The 21,810-nt window shown below is 43.5% G+C and overlaps 1 protein-coding gene and 1 pseudogene across 1 annotated transcript in view; both read right to left on the bottom strand.

Annotated features, from left to right (window-relative positions):
• LOC143933753 (chemerin-like receptor 1) overlaps positions 1–12,809 on the bottom strand; it is a 445,780-nt gene extending 432,971 nt beyond the window's left edge. Inside the window, exon 1 of the mRNA XM_077456749.1 lies at positions 12,791–12,809. The gene's annotated coding sequence lies outside the window, so the exon portion shown is untranslated. The remainder of the gene's footprint in view (positions 1–12,790) is intronic.
• Positions 7,872–21,002, bottom strand: LOC143933752 (chemerin-like receptor 1; annotated as a pseudogene).
• Between the last annotated feature and the right edge of the window lie 808 nt (positions 21,003–21,810).

Consider the following 21,810-nt stretch of genomic DNA (forward strand, 5'->3'; position numbering starts at 1 on the left):
GGGGGCCAGTCTGTGTATGTCAGGGGCCAGTCTGTGTATGTCAGGGGCCAGTCTGCATGTTGGGGGCCAGTCTGTGTATGTCGGGGGGGGGCCAGTCTGTCTGGGTGTGGGGGGTCAGTCTGTCTGGATGTCGGGGGCCAGTCTGTCTGGATGTCAGAGGGGCACAGTCAGAGTCTGGATGTCGGGGGCCAGTGAGTCTGGATGTCAGAGGGGTGCAGTCAGAGTCTGGATGTCAGAGGGGCGCAGTCAGAGTCTGGATGTTAGAGGGGCACAGTCAGAGTCTGGATGTTAGAGGGGCACAGTCAGAGTCTGGATGTCAGAGGGGAGCAGTCAGAGTCTGGATGTCAGAGGGGCACAGTCAGAGTCTGGATGTCAGAGGGGCGCAGTAAGAGTCTGGATGTCAGAGGGGCGCAGTAAGAGTCTGGATGTCAGAGTAGCCAGACAGAATCTGGATGTCAGAGGGGCACAGTCAGAGTCTGGATGTCAGAGGGGCCAGTCAGAGTCTGGATGTCAGAGGGGCGCAGTCAGAGTCTGGATGTCAGAGGGGGGCAGTCAGAGTCTGGATGTCAGAGGGGCGCAGTCAGAGTCTGGATGTCAGAGGGGGGCAGTCAGAGTCTGGATGTTAGAGGGGCGCAGTCAGAGTCTGGATGTCAGAGGGGGGCAGTCAGAGTCTGGATGTCAGGGTGGGGCGCCGTCAGAGTCTGGATGTCAGAGGGGTGCAGTCAGAGTCTGGATGTCAGGGGGGTGCAGTCAGAGTCTGGATGTCAGAGGGGCGCAGTCAGAGTCTGAATGTCAGGGGGGCACAGTCAGAGTCTGGATGTCAGAGGGGCGCAGTCAGAGTCTGGATGTCAGAGGGGTGCCGCCAGAGTCTGGATTTCAGAGGGCACAGTCAGAGTCTGGATGTCAGAGGGGCGCAGTCAGAGTCTGGATGTCAGAGGGGCACCAGATATTAGGAGGACTGATGGAGACATCAGATGTAAGGAAGGCTGCTGTGATGGACACAGATGTAAGGAGGGACTCTGCTGGGGGCACCTGATGGCATCTGGTGGCAGGCAACGTGGCTAGTGACGCGCTCATGGCTCCCACTGATTCTGCATTATGGTGAGTTGAATGATTTAATTTCATATTACAATGTAATAATAGAAATAATGCGCTTTAATCATCCGGACACAATAACAATCATGGTGCCGGGATGATTGAAGCGCTAACACCAGGTATTTGGAGTATCTTTATCTGCTGATTATCAAACTGTGGAAAACACATTGCTATTGTGGTGTAGGATCTGTCCCTCCATCCCCCCCTTTCCCTTTCCCTTTCCCTCTCCATCCTGCATTCATCTCAGACACTAACCACATCCCTTTGAGCAACGCCCCATGTAAGCCGCATTTTATCCTTTTCCTATGCCACACCTATAACTGCATCCCCCGCCCCCTAATTATAACACAACTCCGCCTACTGCCAAAAAGGTGTCCCAAATTTTTTTTTTACAATGTTGGCAACTATGCACTACCAAAACGTAATATGCAGACCTGCCTCATTTTATATCCAGCCAGGTAATCTCTTGCCCATGGTGGTGGATCTAAAGTGTTTGAAGGATCCAGTCTGCTCACCAATACGTGTCAGGGTGTCCTACACACTTTTATTGCTCAGATGAATATAATAGGAGTTGCTCACACTGGGGTACATTCAGCAAGACACATCAGCAACACCATTAACCATTTCTAACCTCCTGGCTTGCTTTGCTATTAGCCTACACCTTTTGCCTCCATTACTAAGCCCTTAATCACAGTGAAGAGCCTTAAAAAAAGGCATGGCATCCAGTGGAAGCATTGTGTGTCAAGGACAATAAAGTTGATTGAAAGGAAACAATGTGATGTGAAGATTTTTTGGAGTATACTGCAGTGGTAGCTTCCTGCTCGGCAGGGTCTCTCTTAGTCTGTACAAGGACCAATCAGTTATAGTGGCAGTCTCTTAGGACAGATGAGACAAGCCCATGGTATGTATGTGAGCCACTCAGGCTGCTAGGAAATGTAGTCCTGTGCCAACTGCTGTGAGTGCTGGCCGGGAAGGAGCCCGTCCCCCTCCAAACAATGACAGTGGCAGTCTCAGCCTAGACCCCTGCCAGGCCATGCCCCCAACATGTTTCACTCTGCCCACTGGAGCTTACAAATGGTGATGGATATATGTTTTATCCACTTGCTTACCGAGCACTTAAACCCCCCAACTGTCCAGACCAATTTTCAGCTTTCAGAGCTGATGCACTTTGAACGACAATTGTGCAGTCATACAACGCTGTACCCAAATGAAATACATTTTTTTCCCCACAAATAGAGATTTCTTTTGGTGGTATTTGATCACCTCTGCGTTTTTTATTTTTTGTTAAAATAATTTTAAAAGACCGAAGAAAGAATTTTTTTTAAAAACATTTTATATATTTTTATAATTTGTTATAAAATTTTACAAACAGGTAATTTTTCTCCTTCATTAATGTAGGCGGCACTGATAGGCACCAATGAGTGGCAGTGATGGGCACTGATGGGTGGCAGTGATGGGCACTGATCGACACTGATTGGTGACACTGATAGGCAGCACTGCTAGGTGGCACTGATTGGCACCACTTGTGGGCATTGATAGGTGGCACTCATGGCCATTGCTAGGTGGCACTGGTGGTCACTATGGGGACTGGCAGGTGGCAATGGCAGTTGGCAATGGCAATGGCAGGGGGTAGTGGTGGGCACAGATGAGGCAGAATTGCCTCTCCCTCTTCGGGACCGATGTCCCTTGTAAATAAGCCGGTGTTTGGCTTTTTTTTCTCCTCACGCTGTCAGCATGATTACCGAGCTTTTGTTTAGATCATGTGATCAGCTGTCATTGACAGCAAAATGACATTTCTAAAGGAAAAAAAGTCATTTAAAACTAAGTCACGGTAAAACTACCAGTGTTCCTCCCTCTCTCTAGGCTCATGTTTCTGTTATCCTCAACCTCAGAACTAGGGGTGAGCCGAACACCCCCCCGTTCGGTTCACACCAGAAAATGCGAACAGGCAAAAAATTTGTTCAAACACCCGAACACCGTTAAAGTCTATGGGACACGAACATGAATAATCAAAAGTGCTAATTTTAAAGGCTTATACGCATGGTATTGTCATAAAAAGTGTCTGGGGACCTGTAGCAATGCAAAAAAAAGTTTTAAAAACTGCAGTTTTTTCAGGAGCAGTGATTTTAATAATGCTTAAAGTGACCTGGAGGTCTGGTATGGATTTTAAGGGGAACCCCGCACCAAAATTTTAAAATAATGGCGTGGGGTCCCCCCCAAAAATCCACACCAGACCCTTATCCGAGCACGCAACCTGGCAGGCCACAGGAAAAGAGGGGGGGGCGAGCGAGCGCCCCCCCCCCGAACCATACCAGGCCACATGCCCTCAACAGTGGGAGGGTGCTTTGGGGTAGCCCCCCAAAGCACCTTGTCCCCATGTTGATGGGGAGAAGGGCCTCATCACCACAACCCTTGCCCAGTGATTGTGGGGGTCCACGGGCGGGGGGCTTATCGGAATCTGGAAGCCCCCCTTTAACAAGGACCCAGGTCCTTAAACACTTTTTATGACAATACCATTCATATAAGCCTTTAAAATTAGCACTTTTTATTTCTCCCACCGACTTTTAAAGGGTGTCCCGCGGCTTTCGAATTTGCCTAAACCGGCCGTGGATTACACAGTGACGCTGTCCGTACCTGTTCTCCATTTCAGGGACAAATCAGGGCAGAATCTTTGCCTGAATTCAGCCCTGAAACTGAGGCAAAAACGCACAGCTGTTCAGTGCGCTCCACAGACGCCCCAGGGATAGGTGAACTGGCTCCGTAGAGCCAGTCGCATTCTACTGCTATGTGAATTGGATGTGGGGAAACCCACATTCAATTTGCATAAGTGTGAACCCAGCTTAAAAGAGTCCCTGTTGCTAGACCACACAGATCAACAAAACCTTCCTATAAGAATATACATGCATTTAACATATTTTATGCATTTTATTTACCTGTAAATTGTGTAGAAGTCCAAAAGCCCTGATATGGCTGCTGGATGCCACCATCTTGAATGTGACAGCAGACTTAAGTGACAGTCTATAGTATTCTCATTCACTCCTCTCCTGACTGCAGCATAAAAGATTATGTAGGGAGGAGAGGGGAGGGACAGAGGAGCTGGACCAGCACAGAGCGTAATTAGGCACTCCCAAAGGAGGAGAGGGCAATGACATGTAAAGAAAAGCCTTTTTAGAACGAGGTCACCAATGGCTCCTTTGTATTTGTCTATGTACAGGTTAGGTGGATATGGAATGCAGCTTGTAGCATCTTATTACAGTAATACAAACTGAAAAGAAGGAATCTTAGTTTATTAAATATATCTTTGATAACTTTATTTATTTTAAAGCTTAAATATGGCTAGTCATAAAAGACAAAAATTATATTATATTTAATAATATATTATATTTAATAATACATCATTACTTTTTTTTTTTTTTTTTACTCAAGCACCTGAAACCTGATTTGGCATCAGAATCTTGCAATCCTTTATATAGCAGAGCTCAGACTGGAAATTGAAGATATGATACAAGGAGCTAAACCGTCGTGCTCATGTTCTAACAAGGAACATGGTGATAGGTGGAGAAAGAAGAGTGACTCATCAGTTTACTGCTGCTCTGTTCACTGTCCAGTCACAAGGCTGGGTAGGGACAAGACCTCTAAAGCCCTCTGTACACACAAGCGGAAATTCCGCCAGCAAAACTCCGATGTGAGCTTTTGGTCGGAAATCCCGGGAAAGATTGAGAGCGTGTTCTCTATTTTTTGGTTGGAAAAAGTTCCGATCAGAAATTCTGAACGTCTGTACTAATTCCGTCACGCAAAATTCCTACGCATGCTCAGAAACAATTCGACGCATACTCGGAAGTATCGAACTTCATTTTCTCGGCTCATCGTAGTGTTGTACATCCCCACGTTCTTGACGGTCGAAAGTTCAGAGAACTTTTGTGTGACCGTGTTTATGCAAGACAAGCTTGAGCGGAATTCCATCGGAAAAACCATCCAAGTTTTTTCTGATGGAAATTTCGCTCGTGTGTGCGGGGCAAAAGTCTGCTCCTTTTGAAGTATGTTATCTGTTTGCCTGGATTCAACCTCCTAACATTTTCTCTTAGAAATTGACATGAATAAAAGTATGTATGTATTGATAATCTCAGTTGTTTGTTAGCTGTTTTTAATTAACCACTTCAGGACCGCCGTATTGCCAATGTACGTCAGCACAATGGCACAGGCAGGCACAATCACGTAGATGTACGTGATTGCCTTCCAGCGGGTGGGGGGTCCAATCGGACCCCCTCCCGTTGGATACAACGGTCCGGTTCCCTCCAGGAGCGCTCCGTGATGAGGGGATGACCGTTCGTTTTCGGCCACCCCCTCTGGATCGCTCCTGGCCAATGAGAAGCTTCCTCCCACTGTGTATTGTTTACACAGGAAGGAGGAAGTGATGTCATTCTCCTCGGGGCGGTCTTTTTGACCGGACTACGAGGAGAAGACTAAAAGTAAGTGTGCACCAACACTACACTGACATGTAGGTACACACAGGCACACAAACCCCCCCCTAAAAATTTGAACCCCCTGATTGCCCCTAGTTAACCCTTTCACCACTGATCACCGTATAAGTGTTACGGGTGACTCTGGTTAGTTTGTTTTTTATAGCATCAGGGCACCCACCATTTATTACCCAATAAAGGTTTAACCCCCTGATCACCCGGCGGGTGATATCAATTAGGTTTTAGGGTCAGGGTCTGCGTCACCCCAGGCAGCGCTAGGTTAGTGCCAGTACCGCTAACACCCACACGCAAAGCACACACCTCCCGTAGTGCTATAGAATCTGAACAGATCAATATCTGATCTGATCAGATCTATACTAGCGTCCCCAGCAGTTTAGGGTTCCAAAAAAACGCATTGTTAGCGGGATCAGCCCAGATACCTGCTAGCACCTGCGTTTTGCCCCTCTGCCCAGCCCACCCAAGTGCAGTATCGATCGATCACTGTCACTTACAAAACACTAAACACATAACTGCAGCGATCGCAGAGTCAGGCCTGATCCCTGCCATCGCTAACAGGTTTTTTGGTAGCATTTTATATTTAAATCCGGAAGGCAGTGCTTGGTTTTCGGGGTCCCGTACGTGGCTAGGCTCCCAAAAAGTCCCCCATGTGTGGTATCCCCGTACTCGGGAGAAGCAGCAGAATTTATTTTGGGGTGTAATTTGACTTCTGCCCATAGCATGTGTGAGCAATATATCATTTAATGACAACTTTGTGCAAAAAAAAAAAAAGTTTGTAATCTTCCCGCAACTTTTGGCAAAATATAAAATATTCCATGGACTCAACATGCCTCTCAGTAAATAGCTTGGGGTATCTACTTTCCAAAATGGGGTCATTTGGGGGGGTTTTGTGCTATTTTGGCATTTTATGGCCTTCGAAACTGTGATAGGTAGTGAGGAGTTAAATCAAAAATTTGCACCCTTAGAAATCCTGAAGGTGGTGATTGGTTTTCGGGGTGCCGTGCGCGACTAGACTCCCAAAAAGTCCCACACATGTGGTATCCCCGTACTCAGGAGAAGCAGCAGAATGTATTTTGGGGTGTCATTTCACATATGCCCATAGCATGTGTGAGCAATATATCATTTAGTGACAACTTTGTGCAAAAAAAAAAAAGTTTGTAATATTCCCGCAACTTGTGGCAAAATATAAAATATTCCATGGACTCAATATGCCTCTCAGTAAATAGCTTGGGGTGTCTACTTTCCAAAATGGGGTCATTTTGGGGGGTTTTGTGCTATTTTGGCATTTTATGGCCTTCGAAACTGTGATAGGTAGTGAGGAGTTAAATCAAAAATTTGCACCCTTAGAAATCCTGAAGGTGGTGATTGGTTTTCGGGGTGCCGTGCGCGACTAGACTCCCAAAAAGTCCCACACATGTGGTATCCCCATACTCGGGAGAAGTAGCGGAATATATTTTGGGGTGCAATTCCACATATAACTATGGCATGTGTGAGCAATATATCATTTAGTGACAACTTTTTGTAAAAAAAATTTTCTTTTTTTTTTGTGTCATTATTCAATCCCTTAGGACAAAAAAAATAAATATTCAATGGGCTCAACATACCCATCAGCAATTTCCTTGGGGTGTCTACTTTCCAAAATGGGGTCATTTGGGGGGGATTTGTACTGCCCTGCCATTTTAGCACCTCAAGAAATGAGATCGGCAGTCATAAATTAAAAGCTGTGTAAATTCCAGAAAATGTACTCTAGTTTGTAGACGCTATAACTTTTGCGCAAACCAAAAAATATATGCTTATTGACATTTTTTTTACTAAAGACATGTGGCTGAATAAATTTTGCCCTCAATGTATGACTAAAATTTAGTTTATTCGATTTTTCTTATAACAAAAAGAAGAAAATATCTTTTTTTTTCAAAATTTTCGCTCTTTTTCCATTTATATTGCAAAAAAAAAAAATCGCAGAGGCAATCAAATACCATCAAAAGAAAGCTCTATTTGTGGGAAGAAAAGGACGCAAATTTCGTTTGGGTGCAATATTGCATGACCGCGCAATTACCAGTTAAAGCAGCGCAGTGCGAAATTGGAAAAAGACCTCTGGTCCTTAAGGTGTTTATTGGTCCGGGGCTGAAGTGGTTAAGATGGTATGAAAGTAAATGGTAGTTATGGAATTCCGAGATAGGATATGATCTTTTTCAGCAATTGGCAGTTTCAGTATTTGACAAATTCTAGCAAAGCCTTGGGAACAATATTATAGCACAAACATATCCTAAAAAACATCTCAAAGCCAATAAAGTCACCATAGTATGTATTGTTCCATAAATGTAGTCACGTCTCACACCAGCTGGGGATTTGACTTTGATTTGGTTTTGCTCTTGGAGTCTATAGGGGCAGATTCCTCTGAGAAAGCTTTCTCAAATATTGACTGAAGGGAGCTATGGAATTTCTGTTTGAAATCTCGACCTATAAAGACGTAAAGAATGGGGTTGATACAACTGTTTATAAAAGCCAAACTGGAGGTAATAGGTCTTCCAACATAAGTTATGTAGTAAAGGTGCTCATCTACACCATAATTTGCAGACAACTCCAAAAAGGAGAAGACGTGGTAGGGAAACCAGCAGACAAAGAATGACAAGATAACAGCTAGGACAACTTTGAAAGGCTTGCTCGATGTGGTCATGTGATTTCTTTGGATACGCAAAAGAATTACTGAATAGCATGAGATGATTATGATGAAAGGAATAAAAAAGCTGACAATAAATTGAACAATTACTGTAGCCATGTTCCTTGGATAGGCAACTTTTTTATCCTCATGAAAGTTATTATAGCAATTGACACTATCTTTTACAGCATCGTTTATATCTCGGAATATAAAATAAGGTACACTGAAAATTAATGCTAGAATCCATACTACCATGGCTACAAAATAGGCCAATTTAGGAGTTCGATGATTCCGACACCAAACAGGAAACACAACGGAGATGAATCGATCAATGCTGATCATGGTGAGCAGGAAGATGCTGGTGTACAGATTGATGAATAGAATAGTGCTGTTCAGCTTGCACATGAATTTTCCAAAAGGCCAGTGAAAGTCAAGAGAGGCATAGGTAATGGTCAATGGCAGGAAAAATGTGAAGATAAAATCAGCAATGGCTAAATTAAGGAACTACACAACATTTACAGTCCGTTCCATTACAAAGGCGGTAAAATAGATGACCAGGCCATTCCCGGTGGTCCCTAGTAGGAAAGCCAAAGAATAGATCACCAGGGAGAACATACGAAGATGGAATTCTATACGTTCCATTCTTTCTCCCTCTTCTGAATAGAGGGTAGATTTATAATAAGTCCAGAGGATTGTGGTCTCTTCTTTAAGAGTAGCATTAGAGACTGGATAGACCATTGTAAAATTATTCATTTTTCCAGGATAGATTTGAGGCCAAAAAATGCTGTAAAAAGAAATATAGAAGCTCACAATTCAGTCTTATTATTGGTCATGTACAGGAATAAAAACAAAAATATATTCTATGGTCCACTTGAAAAATAGGGCAATGACTACAAACTTTTGAAAAACGTATCCTAAAATGTATGTAAAGCCAAAACCTTTTGAAGTTTTAGAGTAGGGGAGGCTTAGAATATATAAGGTGTTCATTTCTGTCTGTGTCCCCACTGGAGATTTTCCCCTTCTCAGGTGACCATGTGCCCGTGGCTGAATTTGCCTGGGAATCCAAAATTTGGAGTTGTCACCAGAAAAGAAATAAAGTGGAAATCTTCCAGTGGAGACACTTTTTCCAATGATGACTACCTACGAGGCAATTTTTCCTATCACTGCTTTCACTTGAAGTTGTGTCTACAGGACAAGAAATTAAGATACATTTGGGGCATAGACGGGGAAAGAAAAATAAACTGTCATGGGTATAAATCAGCGATCTCCAAACTGAATGCAGCCCTTTGCTTGCCCTTATCCAGCCCTTGGGGCACCATTCCTCCCACTGACACCAACGATGGGGAACTATTCCTCCCAATGACACTAGCAATGGCATACTATTCTTTCAATACCAATCACAGGGCACATTCCCTCCCCTACTGACCAAAGGTGGTATGTCTTTTTTTTTTTTAAATCCCACTGCCCACAAAACCAGAGTCCCCTCTAATGTCTGAAGGACAATAATCTGGCCCTTTGTTTAGAATGTTTGGAGAACCCTGTTATAAACCAATCCTTAATTCAGCCAAAAACGACCAAAAACATTTTTGGCTTAGATGCATATTATGCAGAAGTATAAATATATCCTTTATATGACTCCCCCAGAAAAAAATCTAGCCCCATAAAGTCATGGTTTAATGAGTATGGTGTGGAGGAATTCAAGTTTCCTGACATTAAAAGGTTAGTTCACCTTTACAGAAGAAATCTAAAGGTAAATTAACAACAGACATCCCCCCAACCCCCAGGTCCCCGCTATTATTCCCTCTATGGTTGCTTTGCTGTCCCTCGCCACTCCAGTGGTCCAGGAAGTTCCCGCTCTTTTTTTCTGTAAAGGCGAACTAACAGTTTAACCCTACTGAAATCCTTTGGGATGAGTTGGTCAGTCAGATCTTTTCACCCAACATTGGTACCTGATCACATAAATTCCTACATACTACAATGTAACATGAAAAGCCTTTCCAAAAAAGAGGAAGCTGTTAAAGCTGAAAATGGAGGGTGGGTGCTATCTTTATATTAAGGGCTATGGTTTTGGAATGGGAAGTTCAGAAATTAAGTTATATTGAATAAAATGGAATGGGACAGTAAAAAAAGTATTGAACACGATTACTGAAATATATTTAATACTTCGTACAAAATCCTTTGTTGGTAATGACAGCTTCAAGATGCCTCCGGTATGGAGAAACTAGTCGCATGTGTTGCTCAGGTGTGATTTTGGTCCATTCTTCCACACAGTCTTCATATCTTGAAGGTTCAGTGGGCCTCTTCTATGAACTCCGATCTTCAGTTCTTTTTCATGGATTTTCTATTGCAGTCAAGTCAGGTGATTGGCTGAGCCATTCTAGCAACTTTATTTTCTTTCTTTGAAACTAATTGAGAGTGTCCTTGGCTTTGTATTTGGGATCATTGTCTTGCTGAGATGTCCACCCTTGTTTAATCTTCATCATCCTGGTAGATAGCAGCACATTTTTATCAAGAATGTCTTGGTACCGTTTTACATTCATCATTCCTTCAATGATATGAAATTTGCCAGTACCGTATGGTGAAAAACAGCCCCACGCCATAATGTTCCCATCTCCAAACTTCACTGTTGGTATGGGAGGTGTTTTTGGGGTGATGTGCCATTTGACCTCCAAACATGGTGTGTATTCTGGCATCCAAAGAGTTCAACTTTGGTCTCCCCTGACCAGACTATATTCTCCCAATATATCACAGTCTTGTTTACATGTTGTGCAGCAAACTTTAAACAAGCTTCAACATGTTTTTTCTTCAGTAATGGAGTCTTGCGTGGTGAGTGTACATACAGGCCATGGCGGTTGAGTGCATTACTTATTGTTGTCTTTGAAACAATTGTATCTGCTAATTCCAGATCTTTCTGAAACTCTTTACAAGTGGTCCTTAGACAATTCTTCTATAATTCTTCTTCTTCTTACTTCTCTGTCAGAAATCTTATGAGGAGCACCTGGTCGTGGTCCGTTTATGGTGAAATTATGTTCTTTTTTCCATTTCCGGATTATTGCCCTAACAGTGCTCACTGAAACAATGAGAAGTTTAGAAATCCTTCTGCAACCAATGCCATCAGTATGTTTGGCAACAATAATGTTGCAAAGGTTTTGAGAGAGCCCTTTGCTTTTACCCATCATGAGTTATTTCTTGTGTGATACCTTGCTAATGAGACACCTTTTTATAGGCCATCAGTTGAGATTGAACTAGCTGATATTATTTGCCAACAAGGAGCAGGATTATTTTCTAATTACTGATAGATTTCAGATGGTGTCTTGTCTTTTTGCACCTCCCTTTTTTCATGTGTTCAATACCTTTTCCCTGTTTCATTCCATTTTAGTACATATAACTTAATTTCTGAACTTATTTGTTTTGGTTTCCTTGTATGTAGGGATTGCATGGGTTGTTACCAACATGTGATGAAAATTGAATGTCAATAGCACTTTAGAAATATATTTACCTAAAAAAACATGTTCAATACTTATGTTACCCACTGTGTATATATATATATATATATATATATATATATATATATATATAATTTTTTTTTTTTAAATGGTACCTGACATTTTGTTGCAATGCAATTTTATTGCTCATTGCATTTGTTCATTTATATTTAAAGCAGAACTTTACCCATAACAACTTGTCAAAAAAATTAAAATACGTTTCTATAGCAATGAACATACATTCCACATGAATAATGATGCTACCAAAATAAGTGTGCATGCTGTAAATTGCTTCCAGCATTGCCTCTGAGCAGCAGTAAATGTTTAGGCTTCCAACAGATCGGCCTCTAGTGGTTCTGATTTTTGGCACAATGCAGTTTGATCAGATGCTTTGGAGGTCAGAGGAGACGTCTGGGGTCTAATAGACCCCAGATTTATCCATACATATGACCTGTCATGGTTATTGCTATCACAAGGAATGTTGTCCATTACTTGTGATAGCAATAAAATGTATAAAAAAAATAAAGGGACAGTGTAAAAAAAGTTTTTAATACAATAAAAAAGAAAAAGGAAAAAATTAAAAATGCCCCTGTCCCCCCAATTATTCTAGCGCCAGATGTCCTGTGTAACGCTAAACTGGTAACCTGTAAAGGTTTTTAAAGCGTCATGAGAAATACTAAGCCGCGCTAACTTATATAAACATCAAATTGTGCAACAATTGAAAAATCGTGAACAGTTAATATCCTCTACACGTGAATTAGTGTACACTTGGGTCATAAATAACAAAATACATATATAGATTATAAATGCAAATCACTCATTCCTTGCGGTATAGAGTCACATAATATATGCCTATAATAACATAGATACTAAAAAAACTCTACACAAAACACACACCCAGTGTATGAAAAATAAGTCCAAGTGTATAAATCACAGGAGACTACTTTTTGTAGAATAACTGTGATCAAAAGTCCTCCACAAATAAAACACAAAGAATCAAAAAAGATCCATTGCTGGGTCTATTGCAATAGTGCTTGAGCCACCACTGAAACATAATTAAATTTGCCGCTTACCAGAAGGGCATGACCCCCCACTACAGAGGGTCACAAAAGGCCTTTAGATATGAACACGTCTTCCAGCCTGGCGGGGTCCTTAGTGTTCTCCCTGTATCACCACTCCAAGTAAGGGTTGTAAAGTAAATACTCCCAGGGGTCTTTCTTATAGATCCAACAGGACTCTGAGTGGAGACATCAAGGCCATAAAAGAAAGATAGAACTCCAAATAGTGTAAAACCCTTTAATACCAGAGATAAAAAAGTAAAATTGCACTTACAGTGTATAAAAGATCAGAAAGCCTTGAGTCCGTTGCGCCGGCCGGACGCACACAGACAGACCCGTTCTCCTGGAACCGTTACAAACACGAGGTGACGTTTAGCGTATCGCTCATCCCTACGCGTTTCGCAACAAAATTGCGTCATCCAGGGGCACGAGCGGCACGCTGCGTCACCTCCATTTATATTGTCTCTACATCAGGTCATCCATTCAATGGCAGTTGTTTCTGGTACTAAGAACACCGGCTATTGGTCATTTTTTAGGGGGGTTAAACTGTCACCTGGCTTTAGCAAGTCCCCGATTGGTCCACCAATTTCATTGGTGAGATCAAGGCCGGTGGGAGGTCCCAACAAATCAGATTTGGACATAGGAATGAGGCTTGGTTTTGGCGGGAATAGCCGGGTGCCCAGAGTGAGGCTTGGAGGGCTAGAGACAATATAAATGGAGGTGACGCAGCGTGCCGCTCGTGCCCCTGGATGACGCAATTTTGTTACGAAACGCGTAGGGCTGAGCGATACGCTAAACGTCACCTCGTGTTTGTAACAGTTCCATGAGAACGGGTCTGTCTGTGTGCATCTGGCCGGCGCAACGAACTCAAGACTTTCTGATCTTTTATACACTGTAAGTGCAATTTTACTTTTTTATCTCTGGTAATAAAGGGTTTTACACTATTTGGAGTTCTATCTTTCTTTTATGGCCTTGATGTCTCCACCCAGAGTCCTGTTGGATCTATAAGAAAGACCCCTGGGAGTATTTACTTTACAACCCTTACTTGGAGTGGTGATACAGGGAGAACACTAAGGACCCCGCCAGGCTGGAAGACGTGTTCATATCTAAAGGCCTTTTGTGACCCCCTGTAGTGGGGGGTCATGCCCTTCTGGTAAGTGGCAAATTTAATTATGTTTCAGTGGTGGCTCAAGCACTATTGCAATAGACCCAGCAATGGATCTTTTTTGATTCTTTATGTTTTATTTGTGGAGGACTTTTGATCACAGTTATTCTACAAAAAGTAGTCTCCTGTGATTTATACACTTGGACTTATTTTTCATACACTGGGTGTGTGTTTTGTGTAGAGTTTTTTTAGTGCCTATGTTATTATAGGCATATGTTATGTGACTCTATACCGCAAGGAATGAGTGATTTGCATTTATAATCTATATATATGTATTTTGTTATTTATGACACAAGTGTACACTAATTCACGTGTAGAGGATATTAACTGTTCACGATTTTTCAATTGTTGCACAATTTGATGTTTATATAAGTTAACGCGGCTTAGTATTTCTCATTTTGTTTTCCTGTAGTTATGTGACACAGTTAAGCTGCAGCAAAACTTTTCTTATTCAAGAGCATCACATACGATTGATTTTTACGTTTCACCTTAGCGCAGTTTTTCCCCCTTTTTTTCTGTTTTAAAGCGTCATCACCTATAGAGATTTTTATGTACCGTAGCTTGGTGCCGTTACACAAGCATATGCAAGTGTGAAATGTTAGGTATCTATTTACTTGATATAATATCATCTTTTATATTTTACCAATAACTTGGGTAATATATTGTGTTCGTGTGCACAAAAATCCATTAAAATGTATCGTTTCCAAGAAAATTGTACTTGAAAAACCTCTGCACAAATACTGTGTGACGATAAAAAATTGTAATACCCACCATTTTATTCTCTAGGGCCTCTACTAAAAAGAAATATAATGTTTGGGGTTCTAAGTAATTTTCTAGCAAAAATGTATATTTTTATAGACAGTATCTCACAAAATTGAGTACACCCCTCACATTTTTGTAAATATTTTATTATATCTTTTCATGTGACAACACTATTAACAAATGACACTTTGCTACAATGTAAAGTAGTGAGTGTACAGCTTGTATAACAGTGTAAATTTGCTGTCCCCTCAAAATAACTCAACACACAGCCATTAATGTTTAAACCACTGGGAACAAAAGTGAGTACACCCCTAAGTGAAAATGTCCAAATTGGGTTCAATTAGCCATTTTCTCTCCCCGGTGTCACGTGACTCGTTAGTGTTAGCCCTTGTACACACGGTTGGAAATTCCAACGGAAAATGTCCAATCGGACCGTGTTGTCGAATAATCCGACCGTGTGTGGGCTCCATGGGACTTTTTCTGTCAGAATGCCCAACCAACAAACTTTGAGAGCTGGATATAAAATTTTCCGACAACATGATCCGATCTGACTTTGTTTGTAGAGAGTTCCGATCAGAAAAAGTGCCACACATGCTCAGATCAAATTAGGAGACCAAAGCTATTGGCTACTAGCCCGAACGTAGTCACGTCATCACGTTCCCAACTTTGTCCGACCGTGTGTATGCAACACCAGTTTTGGACAAAATCTGACGTAAAAAATCAGACGGATTTTGTTGTCGGAATGTCCGACTATGTGTACAAGGGCTTACAAGGTCTCAGGTGTGAATAGGGAGCAGGTGTGTTAAATTTGGTGTTATCGCTCTCACTCTCTCATACTGGTCACAGGAAGATCAACATGGCACCTCATGGCAAAGATCTCTCTGAGAATCTGAAAAAAGAATTGGCCTGGGGGTTCAGCCTGACAGTGCTCAGGCCATTGTTCCTCCGAGAATGATTGACATAGTTCCCAAAGGAGCATTGGGGGTGTTTTGCTAAATTTTATTCTGCAAGCTATTCTGCAAGCTAGAGTAGAACAGGGAAATTCCCTGCAGAAGGGACTGATGAGGTAGGCTAACGCCCCATAAACACAATCAGATTTTCTGACAACAAATGTTGGATGTGAGCTTGTTGGTGGAAAGTCCAACCGTGTGTATTCTCCATCGAACATCTGTTGTCAGACTTTACACCAACAGATGTTGGCTAGCAGGTTCTCAAAATTTCCGCCAACAAAACTTTGTTCACAAAAGTTCACAAAAGTTCAAACATACTCGGAATCAAGCAGAAGGAGCCGCACTGGCTATTGAACTTCCTTTTTCTTGGCTCGTCGTACATATTGTACATCACAACGTTCCCACGTTGGTAATTGTTGGCCAATATTTGTGTGACCGTGTGTATGCAAGACAAGTTGGAGCCAACATCCTTTGAACAAAAATCCACGGTTTTGTTGTCGAAAAGTCCGATCGTGTCTACGGGGCATTAGAGTGTTGTTATAGCAATGTTTCAGTCCGTATGTAGTTGAAGATATCCCTAGATGGAATATGAAATTTAGATTGTATGTCCTTAAAGTGGTTGTAAACCCTTACAAACCACTTTGACCTACAGGTTAGCCTAGATTAAGGCTTACCTGTAGGTCCAAGCAATATCTCCTAAACCTATATGGTTTAGGAGATATTTGCCCGAAAACGGGCACCGTTGCCTACGGCGCATGCGCCATAGACAGCGGCGTGCAGGCGCACTGAGCGCGGCATTTTCAAGAATGGAGCTGCCGCGCGTGTCGACTCCCGTGCACATGCGCGGGAGTGACGTCATCGCGGCTTCGCCGAATGACAGCGGCGGAGCTGCAAGACCCCACCAACAAGATGGATGCGGCAGACTACAGGGGACAGTGGCGACTTCGCTGGCTCCTGTGTCAGGTAAGTGACACATAATGGGCTACTATGCGATGCATTGTAGTCCATTATGCTTTACCTTTGCAGGGAATGAAAGAGGAAGTAAACTCATCAGGGTTTACTTCCTCTTTAAAGGGTAAGAGTTGGGAGTTGGCTAATAGATACTCATCTGCCATCCTCTACCCCTTCGTAGAGAGGTAGGGGATGTGGAACTCAAGTGTAAAAAATTGGCGTGTGGGCCGAGATACAGTAAGTGTTGCTAATGCCTCGTACACACAATCAGACTATCCGGCGCACTAAGTTTGCCGTATAGTCCGATCATGTGTACGCGGCATAAGTATTGATTTTTTTAAGTTTCCACCTAATGGAGCATGTTTGTAAACAAGGGGTTTTAGGAAATTAGTAAAGAGGATGATGAAAAGCTTCTTTTTTTGCGGTTTGTGGAGCAATGTGTCAGTTTCCAAAATCCTACTACACAATGTTGTCTAGAGTATATTGAAATACCAAGAGCAAGAAATGTTTCCTAACCCATGTTTGTATGTTGATTGTTACACCATATTATGACAAAGTGTTTATACATTTTATTTCTCTTGAAGTTAGGCGTTGGCTTAATGGATAAAGCCAGGATTAATATTATACTGATGATCAGTCAAAAAGATTTTACTTTATGTTGGTAATAAATTAAATATACCCCTTACATTGAACAACAAACGTTAAAAAAAAAACATCTCTTTTACATTAATGGCCATCAATAAATGTCTCAATTATACCCGATATCAGTAAAAATCATTCACTTTTAAAGCTGGGACTGGCCCAGTGATAGGTATTGGGGTGCTGTTCTGGGATACTGGAGTAAATCATATACCCCAATAAGCTGTGAGCCCCTCACAAGCAAAACAAATCTGAAAACAAAAGTTCCCATCATTCTGTGTGTTATGCCACGTACACACGATCAGACTATCCGGCGGACTTAGTCTGGCGGACTTCCGCTGGACAAACCGCCGTAAAGTCCGCCGGACTGTCTGAACGAGCGGACCTGCCCACACACAGGACTTTTCCGGCAGACTAGGTCCGTCCGACTATCCGCCGTATAGTTCGCCGTATAGTCCGCCGGACTATCTGCTGTACTTTTGAAATGAATGGACTTGCCCACAAACGGAGGAAAGTCCATTAATTTTGAACGAGGCTCCAGGTAGCCGGGACTAGCGAAGGACGTTGCTGGCCCCGTCACCTGGTATGGACTTAAAGGGGAAGTCCTACGCCGAAAAAACGGCGATGGGGTCCCCCCCTAGGTCCATATAAGACCCTTATCCGAGCACGCAACCCGGCCGGTCAGGAAAAGGGGTGGGGATGAGCGAGCGCCCCCCCCCCCCTCTCCTGAGCACCTTGTCCCCATGTTGATGAGGACAAGGGCCTCTTTCTGACAACCCTGGCTTTTGGTTGTCAGGGTCTGCGGGCGGGGGGCTTATCGGAATCCGGGAGCCCCCTTTAATAAGTGGGCCCCCTGATCCCAGCCCCCCACCCTATGTGAATTAGTATGGGGTACAATGTACCCCTACCCATTCACCTGTGAATTTTTTTTTAATAAAACACAACACACAAGGGTTAAAAATAATTTATTGCACAGCTCCGGGGGTCTTCTTCCGTCTTGGGGCATCTTCTTGCTGGCTTTCTTCTTCGTCGCCGCCGCCGTCCGGGGGTCTTCTTCTGGGGTCTTGTCCCCCCTCTTCGGTTCTTCTTGCCAGGCCTCCGCTCCTTCTTCCAGCTCTTTTACTGGCAGTGGCCCGGTCTTCTGTCACCTCTGTCTTCGCCGCCTTCTGTTCTTCTCTTCTTCAGATGTTGACTCATCGCTGTCTCTGGCCGCAATGACAGGGGCACGGCGTGCGGCGACTTATGTAGGGACATCGCCGTTTGATGTCCCCGCCCATTATGATGTCACAGTCCCAACATCCTCTGGAGGCCCGGCAAGAAGAACCGAAGAGGGGGACAAGACCCCCGAAAAGGGGGACAAGACCCCCGAAGTCAGAAGAAGACCCCCAGATGGCAGCGGCGACGAAGAAGAAAGCCGGCTCCTCCACTAGTAAAAGAGCTAGCAAAAGAGAAGACGATAGCAGAGGAGTCCGGCGAGAAGACCCCTCCAAGATGGAAGAAGACCCCCGGAGCTGTGCAATAAATTATTTTTAACCCTTATGTGTTGTGTTTTATTTACTTTTTTTGACAGCTGATTGGGTAGGGGTACATTTTACCCCATACTCATTCACATAGGGTGGGGGGCCGGGATCTGGGGGCCCCCTTATTAAAGGGGGCTCCCGGATTCCAATAAGCCCCCCGCCCGCAGACCCCGACAACCAACGGCCAGGGTTGTTGTTTTAACTGGGACTGGCCCAGTGATAGGTATTGGGGTGCTGTTTTTGGGTAATGGAGTAACTCACATACCCCAAATGGCGGTGAGCCCCTCACAGGCAAAACAAATCTGAAAACAAAAGTTCCTGTCATCCTGCATGTCAAATGAACATATGCAAGTCCAAGTGGATTAATCTTCTGAAAAGTAGTTGGTCCTCCTTAAAGTGGTTCTAAAAGCAGAAGGTTTTGCATTCCATGCATTAAGGTAAATAACCTTCCAGGTGCGTACACCCCCCCCCCCCCCCACCGAGATGTGCAAGAGAGCGACGGCTCTCCCTCTCCTCATTGGCTCACACAGCAGCAGGCACCATTGGCTCCTGCTGCTATCAATTCGAAGCCAGTGAGCCAATGAGGAGAGAGCGGTGCCGGGGCCGAGCCACGCCCTGCGTGCAAATAGACAATATCTATTTACAAGCTTGCTATTAGGGGCACTCGGTTGTGGGAGGAGCCAGGACCATTGGCAGGGGACCAAAAAGGAAGAGGATCAGGACTGCTCTGTACAAAACTATTACAAAGAGCAGGTAAGTATAACGTGTGTTTGTTTTTTTTAACTCCAACCTTTGGAATCACTTCAAGCTCGGGTTAACAGAGCGGAGGCAGATATACTTTAACCACTTCCCGACCGGCGCACGCCGATGAACGTCAGCAGAATGGCACGGGCAGGCATATTGGCATACAGGTACATCCGGTTTCCATCACTCATGCCACTCGCATGCCGGTCGGGACCCCCGTGAGTCTGGTCGCAAGTCCCGGGGAATCGATCGCCGCGGGCATACCCGCAATCGTCTCAAGCGGCGGCTGAACGAGGAGATGCCGTTGTAACAAGTGACACTGATCTCTGCTCCATGTGATTGGAGCAGAGATCAGTGTTCACTAAAACAAAGTCCAGCCCCCCACAGTTAGTAACACACCCCTAGGAACACTTAACCCCTACACTGCCACCCACTGGTTAACCCCTTCACTGCCAGTGTCATTTACACAGGAATCACTGCATTTGTATAACAGTGATTGCTGTATAAATGACAATGGTCCCAAAAATGTGTCAAAAATGTCCGATGTGTCCGCCATAATGTCGCAGTCACAATAAAAATCGCTGATCGCCGCCATTACTAGTAAAAAAAAGAATATGAATAAAAATGCCATAAAACTATCCCCTATTTTGTAAACGCTATAACTTTTGCGCAAACCAATCAATAATCGCTTATTGCAATTTTTTTTACCAAAAATATGTAGAAGAATACGTATCGGCCTAAACTGCGGGAAAATTTTTTTTTTTATATATTTTTGGGGGATATTTATTATAACAAAAAGTAACAAATAATGCATTTTTTTCAAAATTGTCGCTCTATTTTTGTTTATGGTGCAAAAAATTAAAAACGCAGGGGTGATCAAATACCACCAAAAGAAAGCTCTATTTGTGGGGAAAAAAGGACGTTGATTTTGTTTGGGAGCCACGTCGCACAAACGCGAAATTGTCAGTTAAAGCGACGCAGTGCCGAATCGCAAAAAGTGGTCTGGTCTTAAGCCAGCAAAATGGTCCGGTCTGAAAGTGGTTAAAAAGCTAAACCTGCCCACTCCAACTTGAGTCCTCTGTCCAGAGCCCCAAACACACGGGCTGCTATGGAGGTGGCTATGCTCACAAATCACGTATTCACTGCTTTGCCTGATTAACAAACTGGGGTTGCTTTACTAAAAGTGCAAAATCTGGTGCAGATGTGCATGGTAATCAATCAGCTTCCAGGCTTTTTTTTGTCAAAGCTTAATCAAAGAAACTGAAGTTAGAAGCTGATTGGCTACCATGCACAGCTGCACCAGATTTTGCAATCTCCAGTTTTAGTAAGTCAGCCCCACTGAGCCATTTTCTGCTAATAACTATTCTGTTGAGAACCATAAATATACTATATATAAATATATGTGTGTATCGGTTACTTTACCTCAACTTTCCTAGTCCTGATGTTCCTCTCTGAATCCCTCTATGAATGTCCGCGCTTCTGCTGTTGAGCCACATTTATATATGCAGAAGGGTTTGATATAACTTGTTGGGTAAGTTCCTGTAACATTCTCTTTTAGATATGTTCTTCACTGATGTAGAATGATCGGTAGTGAAGCCTCATCTATGTCACATACCGTAGTTCAGGGGTCTCAAACTGGTGGCCCTCCAGATGTTGCGAGACTACAAGTCCCATCATGCCATTGCCTTTGGGAGTCTTGCTCTTAACTGTCAGCCTTGCAATGCCTCATGGGACTTGTAGTTTTTCAACAGCTGGAGGGCCGCCAGTTTGAGACCCCTGCCGTAGTTCATTGCTCTGTCTGCCGGGAAGGTGGGAAACCTACATGTAACTTTAAATGAAAGAATCAGCAATTGGTGCAAATTGCTTGTAATGAGGACACCAATTGAAAGGTCCTAGTAGGTGATAGGCTCAGCAATGCCACACAATGCCAAGCTGCTACAAGCAAAGCCAGTAGAATATCGGCATGCACCAAAAAGGGGATTCATTCCAGAGATAAAAGAATAATTCTCCCGCTACAAGACTCTGGTTCGGCTGCATCTTGAATATGCTGTCCAGTTCTGGGCTCCCATCCTCAAGAAGGATGTGCTGGAAATGGAGAGAGTCCAGAGAAGGGCAATAAAGCTAATAAAGGGACTGGAGAACCTCAGTTAGGCTGGGTTCACACTGCTGCGGCTAGGAGACCCGGATGTGATTCGCACCGCACTGCAGTGCAAATCACATCCGATCTCTGTGCGATGCGAGTTCAGCCATACAGATAGTATGGCTGAATTCGCATTGCACCCGCCCCAAACTTGCACAGGACCC

This window comes from Lithobates pipiens, unplaced genomic scaffold (genome assembly GCF_037356315.1).
Source record: "Lithobates pipiens isolate NorthernLeopardFrog02 unplaced genomic scaffold, aLitPip1_a1.2 Scaffold_27, whole genome shotgun sequence".
In the NCBI taxonomy this organism is placed as follows: Eukaryota; Metazoa; Chordata; class Amphibia; order Anura; family Ranidae; genus Lithobates; species Lithobates pipiens.